Genomic DNA, 14381 nt, shown 5'->3' on the forward strand with positions numbered 1-14381 from the left:
CGTTTGGGGGAAATTTCGAGTCAATCGGTCCAAAGACCTGGAAGCTATTGAAAAAATCGGCCGAGGTTTTGATGAAAAATGGCCGCTTTTCCTTTAAAATATTCATGTAAAATACAAATTTTACCAGAATCCAACCAAAACTGGCGAGCCTCATTCCACCGGTGAGGAGGACATGCGTGATCAATTTCGAGTCAATCGGTCAAAAGACGACCGTGGTCCGAAACCCCAGCCCCTTAACCCTAACCCTAGCCCTAACAGCAGCCTTAAGCCAGCCTCATTTAAAATGGCCCCTTTCACTAAAATATTCACCAAAAATACAAATTCCACCCGAATCCAACGGGGACTGCTGTGTCTCGTTCAGCCAGTATAGGAGCACGTTTGGGAGAAGTTTCGAGTCAATCGGTCCAAAGACCTGGAAGCTATTGAAATAAATGGGCGGGGTATATTTTCCTGAAAAATGGCCTGTTCTTTAAAATATTCACGTAAAATACAAATTCCACCGGAATCCAACCAAAACTGGCGACCCTGCTTACACCAGTGAGGAGGACATGCCTGATCGATTTCGAGTCAATCGGTCCAGCCAATCACTAACCCTAACCCTAACCCTAACCCTAGCCCCAGCCTTAAGCCAGGCCTCATGAAAGATTGTCCCACTGACTAAAATATTCACCAAAAATACAAATTTCACCCGAATCCAACGGGGACTGCTGTGTCTCGTTCAGCCGGTACAGGAGCACGTTTGGGGGAAATTTCGAGTCAATCGGTCCAAAGACCTGGAAGCTATTGAAAAAATCGGCCGAGGTTTTGATGAAAAATGGCCGCTTTTCCTTTAAAATATTCATGTAAAATACAAATTTTACCAGAATCCAACCAAAACTGGCGAGCCTCATTCCACCGGTGAGGAGGACATACGTGATCAATTTCGAGTCAATCGGTCAAAAGACGACCGTGGTCCGAAACCCCAGCCCCTAAACCCTAACCCTAGCCCTAACAGCAGCCTTAAGCCAGCCTCATTTAAAATGGCCCCTTTCACTAAAATATTCACCAAAAATACAAATTCCACCCGAATCCAACGGGGACTGCTGTGTCTCGTTCAGCCAGTATAGGAGCACGTTTGGGAGAAGTTTCGAGTCAATCGGTCCAAAGACCTGGAAGCTATTGAAATAAATGGGCGGGGTATATTTTCCTGAAAAATGGCCTGTTCTTTAAAATATTCACGTAAAATACAAATTCCACCGGAATCCAACCAAAACTGGCGACCCTGCTTACACCAGTGAGGAGGACATGCCTGATCGATTTCGAGTCAATCGGTCCAGCCAATCACTAACCCTAACCCTAACCCTAACCCTAGCCCCAGCCTTAAGCCAGGCCTCATGAAAGATTGTCCCTCTGACTAAAATATTCACCAAAAATACAAATTTCACCCGAATCCAACGGGGACTGCTGTGTCTCGTTCAGCCGGTACAGGAGCACGTTTGGGGGAAATTTCGAGTCAATCGGTCCAAAGACCTGGAAGCTATTGAAAAAATCGGCCGAGGTTTTGATGAAAAATGGCCGCTTTTCCTTTAAAATATTCATGTAAAATACAAATTTTACCAGAATCCAACCAAAACTGGCGAGCCTCATTCCACCGGTGAGGAGGACATACGTGATCAATTTCGAGTCAATCGGTCAAAAGACGACCGTGGTCCGAAACCCCAGCCCCTAAACCCTAACCCTAGCCCTAACAGCAGCCTTAAGCCAGCCTCATTTAAAATGGCCCCTTTCACTAAAATATTCACCAAAAATACAAATTCCACCCGAATCCAACGGGGACTGCTGTGTCTCGTTCAGCCAGTATAGGAGCACGTTTGGGAGAAGTTTCGAGTCAATCGGTCCAAAGACCTGGAAGCTATTGAAATAAATGGGCGGGGTATATTTTCCTGAAAAATGGCCTGTTCTTTAAAATATTCACGTAAAATACAAATTCCACCGGAATCCAACCAAAACTGGCGACCCTGCTTACACCAGTGAGGAGGACATGCCTGATCGATTTCGAGTCAATCGGTCCAGCCAATCACTAACCCTAACCCTAACCCTAACCCTAGCCCCAGCCTTAAGCCAGGCCTCATGAAAGATTGTCCCTTTCACTAAAATATTCACCAAAAATACAAATTTCACCCGAATCCAACGGGGACTGCTGTGTCTCGTTCAGCCGGTACAGGAGCACGTTTGGGGGAAATTTCGAGTCAATCGGTCCAAAGACCTGGAAGCTATTGAAAAAATCGGCCGAGGTTTTGATGAAAAATGGCCGCTTTTCCTTTAAAATATTCATGTAAAATACAAATTTTACCAGAATCCAACCAAAACTGGCGAGCCTCATTCCACCGGTGAGGAGGACATGCGTGATCAATTTCGAGTCAATCGGTCAAAAGACGACCGTGGTCCGAAACCCCAGCCCCTTAACCCTAACCCTAGCCCTAACAGCAGCCTTAAGCCAGCCTCATTTAAAATGGCCCCTTTCACTAAAATATTCACCAAAAATACAAATTCCACCCGAATCCAACGGGGACTGCTGTGTCTCGTTCAGCCAGTATAGGAGCACGTTTGGGAGAAGTTTCGAGTCAATCGGTCCAAAGACCTGGAAGCTATTCAAATAAATGGGCGGGGTATATTTTCCTGAAAAATGGCCTGTTCTTTAAAATATTCACGTAAAATACAAATTCCACCGGAATCCAACCAAAACTGGCGACCCTGCTTACACCAGTGAGGAGGACATGCCTGATCGATTTCGAGTCAATCGGTCCAGCCAATCACTAACCCTAACCCTAACCCTAACCCTAACCCTAGCCCCAGCCTTAAGCCAGGCCTCATGAAAGATTGTCCCACTGACTAAAATATTCACCAAAAATACAAATTTCACCCGAATCCAACGGGGACTGCTGTGTCTCGTTCAGCCGGTACAGGAGCACGTTTGGGGGAAATTTCGAGTCAATCGGTCCAAAGACCTGGAAGCTATTGAAAAAATCGGCCGAGGTTTTGATGAAAAATGGCCGCTTTTCCTTTAAAATATTCATGTAAAATACAAATTTTACCAGAATCCAACCAAAACTGGCGAGCCTCATTCCACCGGTGAGGAGGACATGCGTGATCAATTTCGAGTCAATCGGTCAAAAGACGACCGTGGTCCGAAACCCCAGCCCCTTAACCCTAACCCTAGCCCTAACAGCAGCCTTAAGCCAGCCTCATTTAAAATGGCCCCTTTCACTAAAATATTCACCAAAAATACAAATTCCACCCGAATCCAACGGGGACTGCTGTGTCTCGTTCAGCCAGTATAGGAGCACGTTTGGGAGAAGTTTCGAGTCAATCGGTCCAAAGACCTGGAAGCTATTGAAATAAATGGGCGGGGTATATTTTCCTGAAAAATGGCCTGTTCTTTAAAATATTCACGTAAAATACAAATTCCACCGGAATCCAACCAAAACTGGCGACCCTGCTTACACCAGTGAGGAGGACATGCCTGATCGATTTCGAGTCAATCGGTCCAGCCAATCACTAACCCTAACCCTAACCCTAACCCTAGCCCCAGCCTTAAGCCAGGCCTCATGAAAGATTGTCCCACTGACTAAAATATTCACCAAAAATACAAATTTCACCCGAATCCAACGGGGACTGCTGTGTCTCGTTCAGCCGGTACAGGAGCACGTTTGGGGGAAATTTCGAGTCAATCGGTCCAAAGACCTGGAAGCTATTGAAAAAATCGGCCGAGGTTTTGATGAAAAATGGCCGCTTTTCCTTTAAAATATTCATGTAAAATACAAATTTTACCAGAATCCAACCAAAACTGGCGAGCCTCATTCCACCGGTGAGGAGGACATACGTGATCAATTTCGAGTCAATCGGTCAAAAGACGACCGTGGTCCGAAACCCCAGCCCCTAAACCCTAACCCTAGCCCTAACAGCAGCCTTAAGCCAGCCTCATTTAAAATGGCCCCTTTCACTAAAATATTCACCAAAAATACAAATTCCACCCGAATCCAACGGGGACTGCTGTGTCTCGTTCAGCCAGTATAGGAGCACGTTTGGGAGAAGTTTCGAGTCAATCGGTCCAAAGACCTGGAAGCTATTGAAATAAATGGGCGGGGTATATTTTCCTGAAAAATGGCCTGTTCTTTAAAATATTCACGTAAAATACAAATTCCACCGGAATCCAACCAAAACTGGCGACCCTGCTTACACCAGTGAGGAGGACATGCCTGATCGATTTCGAGTCAATCGGTCCAGCCAATCACTAACCCTAACCCTAACCCTAACCCTAGCCCCAGCCTTAAGCCAGGCCTCATGAAAGATTGTCCCTCTGACTAAAATATTCACCAAAAATACAAATTTCACCCGAATCCAACGGGGACTGCTGTGTCTCGTTCAGCCGGTACAGGAGCACGTTTGGGGGAAATTTCGAGTCAATCGGTCCAAAGACCTGGAAGCTATTGAAAAAATCGGCCGAGGTTTTGATGAAAAATGGCCGCTTTTCCTTTAAAATATTCATGTAAAATACAAATTTTACCAGAATCCAACCAAAACTGGCGAGCCTCATTCCACCGGTGAGGAGGACATACGTGATCAATTTCGAGTCAATCGGTCAAAAGACGACCGTGGTCCGAAACCCCAGCCCCTAAACCCTAACCCTAGCCCTAACAGCAGCCTTAAGCCAGCCTCATTTAAAATGGCCCCTTTCACTAAAATATTCACCAAAAATACAAATTCCACCCGAATCCAACGGGGACTGCTGTGTCTCGTTCAGCCAGTATAGGAGCACGTTTGGGAGAAGTTTCGAGTCAATCGGTCCAAAGACCTGGAAGCTATTGAAATAAATGGGCGGGGTATATTTTCCTGAAAAATGGCCTGTTCTTTAAAATATTCACGTAAAATACAAATTCCACCGGAATCCAACCAAAACTGGCGACCCTGCTTACACCAGTGAGGAGGACATGCCTGATCGATTTCGAGTCAATCGGTCCAGCCAATCACTAACCCTAACCCTAACCCTAACCCTAGCCCCAGCCTTAAGCCAGGCCTCATGAAAGATTGTCCCTTTCACTAAAATATTCACCAAAAATACAAATTTCACCCGAATCCAACGGGGACTGCTGTGTCTCGTTCAGCCGGTACAGGAGCACGTTTGGGGGAAATTTCGAGTCAATCGGTCCAAAGACCTGGAAGCTATTGAAAAAATCGGCCGAGGTTTTGATGAAAAATGGCCGCTTTTCCTTTAAAATATTCATGTAAAATACAAATTTTACCAGAATCCAACCAAAACTGGCGAGCCTCATTCCACCGGTGAGGAGGACATGCGTGATCAATTTCGAGTCAATCGGTCAAAAGACGACCGTGGTCCGAAACCCCAGCCCCTTAACCCTAACCCTAGCCCTAACAGCAGCCTTAAGCCAGCCTCATTTAAAATGGCCCCTTTCACTAAAATATTCACCAAAAATACAAATTCCACCCGAATCCAACGGGGACTGCTGTGTCTCGTTCAGCCAGTATAGGAGCACGTTTGGGAGAAGTTTCGAGTCAATCGGTCCAAAGACCTGGAAGCTATTGAAATAAATGGGCGGGGTATATTTTCCTGAAAAATGGCCTGTTCTTTAAAATATTCACGTAAAATACAAATTCCACCGGAATCCAACCAAAACTGGCGACCCTGCTTACACCAGTGAGGAGGACATGCCTGATCGATTTCGAGTCAATCGGTCCAGCCAATCACTAACCCTAACCCTAACCCTAACCCTAACCCTAGCCCCAGCCTTAAGCCAGGCCTCATGAAAGATTGTCCCTCTGACTAAAATATTCACCAAAAATACAAATTTCACCCGAATCCAGCGGGGACTGCTGTGTCTCGTTCAGCCGGTACAGGAGCACGTTTGGGGGAAATTTCGAGTCAATCGGTCCAAAGACCTGGAAGCTATTGAAAAAATCGGCCGAGGTTTTGATGAAAAATGGCCGCTTTTCCTTTAAAATATTCATGTAAAATACAAATTTTACCAGAATCCAACCAAAACTGGCGAGCCTCATTCCACCGGTGAGGAGGACATGCGTGATCAATTTCGAGTCAATCGGTCAAAAGACGACCGTGGTCCGAAACCCCAGCCCCTTAACCCTAACCCTAGCCCTAACAGCAGCCTTAAGCCAGCCTCATTTAAAATGGCCCCTTTCACTAAAATATTCACCAAAAATACAAATTCCACCCGAATCCAACGGGGACTGCTGTGTCTCGTTCAGCCAGTATAGGAGCACGTTTGGGAGAAGTTTCGAGTCAATCGGTCCAAAGACCTGGAAGCTATTGAAATAAATGGGCGGGGTATATTTTCCTGAAAAATGGCCTGTTCTTTAAAATATTCACGTAAAATACAAATTCCACCGGAATCCAACCAAAACTGGCGACCCTGCTTACACCAGTGAGGAGGACATGCCTGATCGATTTCGAGTCAATCGGTCCAGCCAATCACTAACCCTAACCCTAACCCTAACCCTAGCCCCAGCCTTAAGCCAGGCCTCATGAAAGATTGTCCCTCTGACTAAAATATTCACCAAAAATACAAATTTCACCCGAATCCAGCGGGGACTGCTGTGTCTCGTTCAGCCGGTACAGGAGCACGTTTGGGGGAAATTTCGAGTCAATCGGTCCAAAGACCTGGAAGCTATTGAAAAAATCGGCCGAGGTTTTGATGAAAAATGGCCGCTTTTCCTTTAAAATATTCATGTAAAATACAAATTTTACCAGAATCCAACCAAAACTGGCGAGCCTCATTCCACCGGTGAGGAGGACATGCGTGATCAATTTCGAGTCAATCGGTCAAAAGACGACCGTGGTCCGAAACCCCAGCCCCTTAACCCTAACCCTAGCCCTAACAGCAGCCTTAAGCCAGCCTCATTTAAAATGGCCCCTTTCACTAAAATATTCACCAAAAATACAAATTCCACCCGAATCCAACGGGGACTGCTGTGTCTCGTTCAGCCAGTATAGGAGCACGTTTGGGAGAAGTTTCGAGTCAATCGGTCCAAAGACCTGGAAGCTATTGAAATAAATGGGCGGGGTATATTTTCCTGAAAAATGGCCTGTTCTTTAAAATATTCACGTAAAATACAAATTCCACCGGAATCCAACCAAAACTGGCGACCCTGCTTACACCAGTGAGGAGGACATGCCTGATCGATTTCGAGTCAATCGGTCCAGCCAATCACTAACCCTAACCCTAACCCTAACCCTAGCCCCAGCCTTAAGCCAGGCCTCATGAAAGATTGTCCCTCTGACTAAAATATTCACCAAAAATACAAATTTCACCCGAATCCAACGGGGACTGCTGTGTCTCGTTCAGCCGGTACAGGAGCACGTTTGGGGGAAATTTCGAGTCAATCGGTCCAAAGACCTGGAAGCTATTGAAAAAATCGGCCGAGGTTTTGATGAAAAATGGCCGCTTTTCCTTTAAAATATTCATGTAAAATACAAATTTTACCAGAATCCAACCAAAACTGGCGAGCCTCATTCCACCGGTGAGGAGGACATGCGTGATCAATTTCGAGTCAATCGGTCAAAAGACGACCGTGGTCCGAAACCCCAGCCCCTAAACCCTAACCCTAGCCCTAACAGCAGCCTTAAGCCAGCCTCATTTAAAATGGCCCCTTTCACTAAAATATTCACCAAAAATACAAATTCCACCCGAATCCAACGGGGACTGCTGTGTCTCGTTCAGCCAGTATAGGAGCACGTTTGGGAGAAGTTTCGAGTCAATCGGTCCAAAGACCTGGAAGCTATTGAAATAAATGGGCGGGGTATATTTTCCTGAAAAATGGCCTGTTCTTTAAAATATTCACGTAAAATACAAATTCCACCGGAATCCAACCAAAACTGGCGACCCTGCTTACACCAGTGAGGAGGACATGCCTGATCGATTTCGAGTCAATCGGTCCAGCCAATCACTAACCCTAACCCTAACCCTAACCCTAGCCCCAGCCTTAAGCCAGGCCTCATGAAAGATTGTCCCTCTGACTAAAATATTCACCAAAAATACAAATTTCACCCGAATCCAACGGGGACTGCTGTGTCTCGTTCAGCCAGTATAGGAGCACGTTTGGGAGAAGTTTCGAGTCAATCGGTCCAAAGACCTGGAAGCTATTGAAAAAATCGGCCGAGGTTTTGATGAAAAATGGTCGCTTTTCCTTTAAAATATTCATGTAAAATACAAATTTCACCAGAATCCAACCAAAACTGGCTAGCCTCATTCCACCGGTGAGGAGTACATGCGTGATCAATTTCGAGTCAATCGGTCAAAAGACGACCGTGGTCCGAAACCCCAGCCCCTTAACCCTAACCCTAGCCCTAACAGCAGCCTTAAGCCAGCCTCATTTAAAATGGCCCCTTTCACTAAAATATTCACCAAAAATACAAATTCCACCCGAATCCAACGGGGACTGCTGTGTCTCGTTCAGCCAGTATAGGAGCACGTTTGGGAGAAGTTTCGAGTCAATCGGTCCAAAGACCTGGAAGCTATTGAAATAAATGGGCGGGGTATATTTTCCTGAAAAATGGCCTGTTCTTTAAAATATTCACGTAAAATACAAATTCCACCGGAATCCAACCAAAACTGGCGACCCTGCTTACACCAGTGAGGAGGACATGCCTGATCGATTTCGAGTCAATCGGTCCAGCCAATCACTAACCCTAACCCTAACCCTAACCCTAGCCCCAGCCTTAAGCCAGGCCTCATGAAAGATTGTCCCTCTGACTAAAATATTCACCAAAAATACAAATTTCACCCGAATCCAACGGGGACTGCTGTGTCTCGTTCAGCCGGTACAGGAGCACGTTTGGGGGAAATTTCGAGTCAATCGGTCCAAAGACCTGGAAGCTATTGAAAAAATCGGCCGAGGTTTTGATGAAAAATGGCCGCTTTTCCTTTAAAATATTCATGTAAAATACAAATTTCACCAGAATCCAACCAAAACTGGCGAGCCTCATTCCACCGGTGAGGAGGACATGCGTGATCAATTTCGAGTCAATCGGTCAAAAGACGACCGTGGTCCGAAACCCCAGCCCCTAAACCCTAACCCTAGCCCTAACAGCAGCCTTAAGCCAGCCTCATTTAAAATGGCCCCTTTCACTAAAATATTCACCAAAAATACAAATTTCACCCGAATCCAACGGGGACTGCTGTGTCTCGTTCAGCCGGTACAGGAGCACGTTTGGGGGAAATTTCGAGTCAATCGGTCCAAAGACCTGGAAGCTATTGAAATAAATGGGCGGGGTATATTTTCCTGAAAAATGGCCTGTTCTTTAAAATATTCACGTAAAATACAAATTCCACCGGAATCCAACCAAAACTGGCGACCCTGCTTACACCAGTGAGGAGGACATGCCTGAACGATTTCGAGTCAATCGGTCCAGCCAATCACTAACCCTAACCCTAACCCTAACCCTAGCCCCAGCCTTAAGCCAGGCCTCATGAAAGATTGTCCCTCTGACTAAAATATTCACCAAAAATACAAATTTCACCCGAATCCAACGGGGACTGCTGTGTCTCGTTCAGCCGGTACAGGAGCACCTTTGGGGGAAATTTCGAGTCAATCGGTCCAAAGACCTGGAAGCTATTGAAAAAATCGGCCGAGGTTTTGATGAAAAATGGCCGCTTTTCCTTTTAAAATATTCATGTAAAATACAAATACCACCAGAATCCAACCAAAACTGGCTAGCCTCATTCCACCGGTGAGGAGGACATGCGTGATCAATTTCGAGTCAATCGGTCAAAAGACGACCGTGGTCCGAAACCCCAGCCCCTTAACCCTAACCCTAGCCCTAACAGCAGCCTTAAGCCCGCCTCATTTAAAATGGCCCCTTTCACTAAAATATTCACCAAAAATACAAATTCCACCCGAATCCAACAGGGACTGCTGTGTCTCGTTCAGGCAGTATAGGAGCACGTTTGGGAGAAGTTTCGAGTCAATCGGTCCAAAGACCTGGAAGCTATTGAAATAAATGGGCGGGGTATATTTTCCTGAAAAATGGCCTGTTCTTTAAAATATTCACGTAAAATACAAATTCCACCGGAATCCAACCAAAACTGGCGACCCTGCTTAAAGCAGTGAGGAGGACATGCCTGATCGATTTCGAGTCAATCGGTCCAGCCAATCACTAACCCTAACCCTAACCCTAACCCTAGCCCCAGCCTTAAGCCAGGCCTCATGAAAGATTGTCCCTCTGACTAAAATATTCACCAAAAATACAAATTTCACCCGAATCCAACGGGGACTGCTGTGTCTCGTTCAGCCGGTACAGGAGCACGTTTGGGGGAAATTTCGAGTCAATCGGTCCAAAGACCTGGAAGCTATTGAAAAAATCGGCCGAGGTTTTGATGAAAAATGGCCGCTTTTCCTTTAAAATATTCATGTAAAATACAAATTTCACCAGAATCCAACCAAAACTGGCGAGCCTCATTCCACCGGTGAGGAGGACATGCGTGATCAATTTCGAGTCAATCGGTCAAAAGACGACCGTGGTCCGAAACCCCAGCCCCTTAACCCTAACCCTAGCCCTAACAGCAGCCTTAAGCCAGCCTCATTTAAAATGGCCCCTTTCACTAAAATATTCACCAAAAATACAAATTCCACCCGAATCCAACGGGGACTGCTGTGTCTCGTTCAGCCAGTATAGGAGCACGTTTGGGAGAAGTTTCGAGTCAATCGGTCCAAAGACCTGGAAGCTATTGAAATAAATGGGCGGGGTATATTTTCCTGAAAAATGGCCTGTTCTTTAAAATATTCACGTAAAATACAAATTCCACCGGAATCCAACCAAAACTGGCGACCCTGCTTACACCAGTGAGGAGGACATGCCTGATCGATTTCGAGTCAATCGGTCCAGCCAATCACTAACCCTAACCCTAACCCTAACCCTAGCCCCAGCCTTAAGCCAGGCCTCATGAAAGATTGTCCCTCTGACTAAAATATTCACCAAAAATACAAATTTCACCCGAATCCAACGGGGACTGCTGTGTCTCGTTCAGCCGGTACAGGAGCACGTTTGGGGGAAATTTCGAGTCAATCGGTCCAAAGACCTGGAAGCTATTGAAAAAATCGGCCGAGGTTTTGATGAAAAATGGCCGCTTTTCCTTTAAAATATTCATGTAAAATACAAATTTCACCAGAATCCAACCAAAACTGGCTAGCCTCATTCCACCGGTGAGGAGGACATGCGTGATCAATTTCGAGTCAATCGGTCAAAAGACGACCGTGGTCCGAAACCCCAGCCCCTTAACCCTAACCCTAGCCCTAACAGCAGCCTTAAGCCCGCCTCATTTAAAATGGCCCCTTTCACTAAAATATTCACCAAAAATACAAATTCCACCCGAATCCAACAGGGACTGCTGTGTCTCGTTCAGGCAGTATAGGAGCACGTTTGGGAGAAGTTTCGAGTCAATCGGTCCAAAGACCTGGAAGCTATTGAAATAAATGGGCGGGGTATATTTTCCTGAAAAATGGCCTGTTCTTTAAAATATTCACGTAAAATACAAATTCCACCGGAATCCAACCAAAACTGGCGACCCTGCTTAAAGCAGTGAGGAGGACATGCCTGATCGATTTCGAGTCAATCGGTCCAGCCAATCACTAACCCTAACCCTAACCCTAACCCTAGCCCCAGCCTTAAGCCAGGCCTCATGAAAGATTGTCCCTCTGACTAAAATATTCACCAAAAATACAAATTTCACCCGAATCCAACGGGGACTGCTGTGTCTCGTTCAGCCGGTACAGGAGCACGTTTGGGGGAAATTTCGAGTCAATCGGTCCAAAGACCTGGACGCTATTGAAAAAATCGGCCGAGGTTTTGATGAAAAATGGCCGCTTTTCCTTTAAAATATTCATGTAAAATACAAATTTCACCAGAATCCAACCAAAACTGGCGAGCCTCATTCCACCGGTGAGGAGGACATGCGTGATCAATTTCGAGTCAATCGGTCAAAAGACGACCGTGGTCCGAAACCCCAGCCCCTTAACCCTAACCCTAGCCCTAACAGCAGCCTTAAGCCAGCCTCATTTAAAATGGCCCCTTTCACTAAAATATTCACCAAAAATACAAATTCCACCCGAATCCAACGGGGACTGCTGTGTCTCGTTCAGGCAGTATAGGAGCACGTTTGGGAGAAGTTTCGAGTCAATCGGTCCAAAGACCTGGAAGCTATTGAAATAAATGGGCGGGGTATATTTTCCTGAAAAATGGCCTGTTCTTTAAAATATTCACGTAAAATACAAATTCCACCGGAATCCAACCAAAACTGGCGACCCTGCTTAAAGCAGTGAGGAGGACATGCCTGATCGATTTCGAGTCAATCGGTCCAGCCAATCACTAACCCTAACCCTAACCCTAACCCTAGCCCCAGCCTTAAGCCAGGCCTCATGAAAGATTGTCCCTCTGACTAAAATATTCACCAAAAATACAAATTTCACCCGAATCCAACGGGGACTGCTGTGTCTCGTTCAGCCGGTACAGGAGCACGTTTGGGGGAAATTTCGAGTCAATCGGTCCAAAGACCTGGAAGCTATTGAAAAAATCGGCCGAGGTTTTGATGAAAAATGGCCGCTTTTCCTTTAAAATATTCATGTAAAATACAAATTTCACCAGAATCCAACCAAAACTGGCGAGCCTCATTCCACCGGTGAGGAGGACATGCGTGATCAATTTCGAGTCAATCGGTCAAAAGACGACCGTGGTCCGAAACCCCAGCCCCTTAACCCTAACCCTAGCCCTAACAGCAGCCTTAAGCCAGCCTCATTTAAAATGGCCCCTTTCACTAAAATATTCACCAAAAATACAAATTCCACCCGAATCCAACGGGGACTGCTGTGTCTCGTTCAGCCAGTATAGGAGCACGTTTGGGAGAAGTTTCGAGTCAATCGGTCCAAAGACCTGGAAGCTATTGAAATAAATGGGCGGGGTATATTTTCCTGAAAAATGGCCTGTTCTTTAAAATATTCACGTAAAATACAAATTCCACCGGAATCCAACCAAAACTGGCGACCCTGCTTACACCAGTGAGGAGGACATGCCTGATCGATTTCGAGTCAATCGGTCCAGCCAATCACTAACCCTAACCCTAACCCTAACCCTAGCCCCAGCCTTAAGCCAGGCCTCATGAAAGATTGTCCCTCTGACTAAAATATTCACCAAAAATACAAATTTCACCCGAATCCAACGGGGACTGCTGTGTCTCGTTCAGCCGGTACAGGAGCACGTTTGGGGGAAATTTCGAGTCAATCGGTCCAAAGACCTGGAAGCTATTGAAAAAATCGGCCGAGGTTTTGATGAAAAATGGCCGCTTTTCCTTTAAAATATTCATGTAAAATACAAATTTCACCAGAATCCAACCAAAACTGGCTAGCCTCATTCCACCGGTGAGGAGGACATGCGTGATCAATTTCGAGTCAATCGGTCAAAAGACGACCGTGGTCCGAAACCCCAGCCCCTTAACCCTAACCCTAGCCCTAACAGCAGCCTTAAGCCCGCCTCATTTAAAATGGCCCCTTTCACTAAAATATTCACCAAAAATACAAATTCCACCCGAATCCAACAGGGACTGCTGTGTCTCGTTCAGGCAGTATAGGAGCACGTTTGGGAGAAGTTTCGAGTCAATCGGTCCAAAGACCTGGAAGCTATTGAAATAAATGGGCGGGGTATATTTTCCTGAAAAATGGCCTGTTCTTTAAAATATTCACGTAAAATACAAATTCCACCGGAATCCAACCAAAACTGGCGACCCTGCTTAAAGCAGTGAGGAGGACATGCCTGATCGATTTCGAGTCAATCGGTCCAGCCAATCACTAACCCTAACCCTAACCCTAACCCTAGCCCCAGCCTTAAGCCAGGCCTCATGAAAGATTGTCCCTCTGACTAAAATATTCACCAAAAATACAAATTTCACCCGAATCCAACGGGGACTGCTGTGTCTCGTTCAGCCGGTACAGGAGCACGTTTGGGGGAAATTTCGAGTCAATCGGTCCAAAGACCTGGAAGCTATTGAAAAAATCGGCCGAGGTTTTGATGAAAAATGGCCGCTTTTCCTTTAAAATATTCATGTAAAATACAAATTTCACCAGAATCCAACCAAAACTGGCGAGCCTCATTCCACCGGTGAGGAGGACATGCGTGATCAATTTCGAGTCAATCGGTCAAAAGACGACCGTGGTCCGAAACCCCAGCCCCTTAACCCTAACCCTAGCCCTAACAGCAGCCTTAAGCCAGCCTCATTTAAAATGGCCCCTTTCACTAAAATATTCACCAAAAATACAAATTCCACCCGAATCCAACGGGGACTGCTGTGTCTCGTTCAGCCAGTATAGGAGCACGTTTGGGA

Source organism: Pagrus pagrus (assembly GCF_965226575.1).
Source record: "Pagrus pagrus genome assembly, contig: HAP1_SCAFFOLD_68, whole genome shotgun sequence".
NCBI classification, from domain to species: Eukaryota; Metazoa; Chordata; class Actinopteri; order Spariformes; family Sparidae; genus Pagrus; species Pagrus pagrus.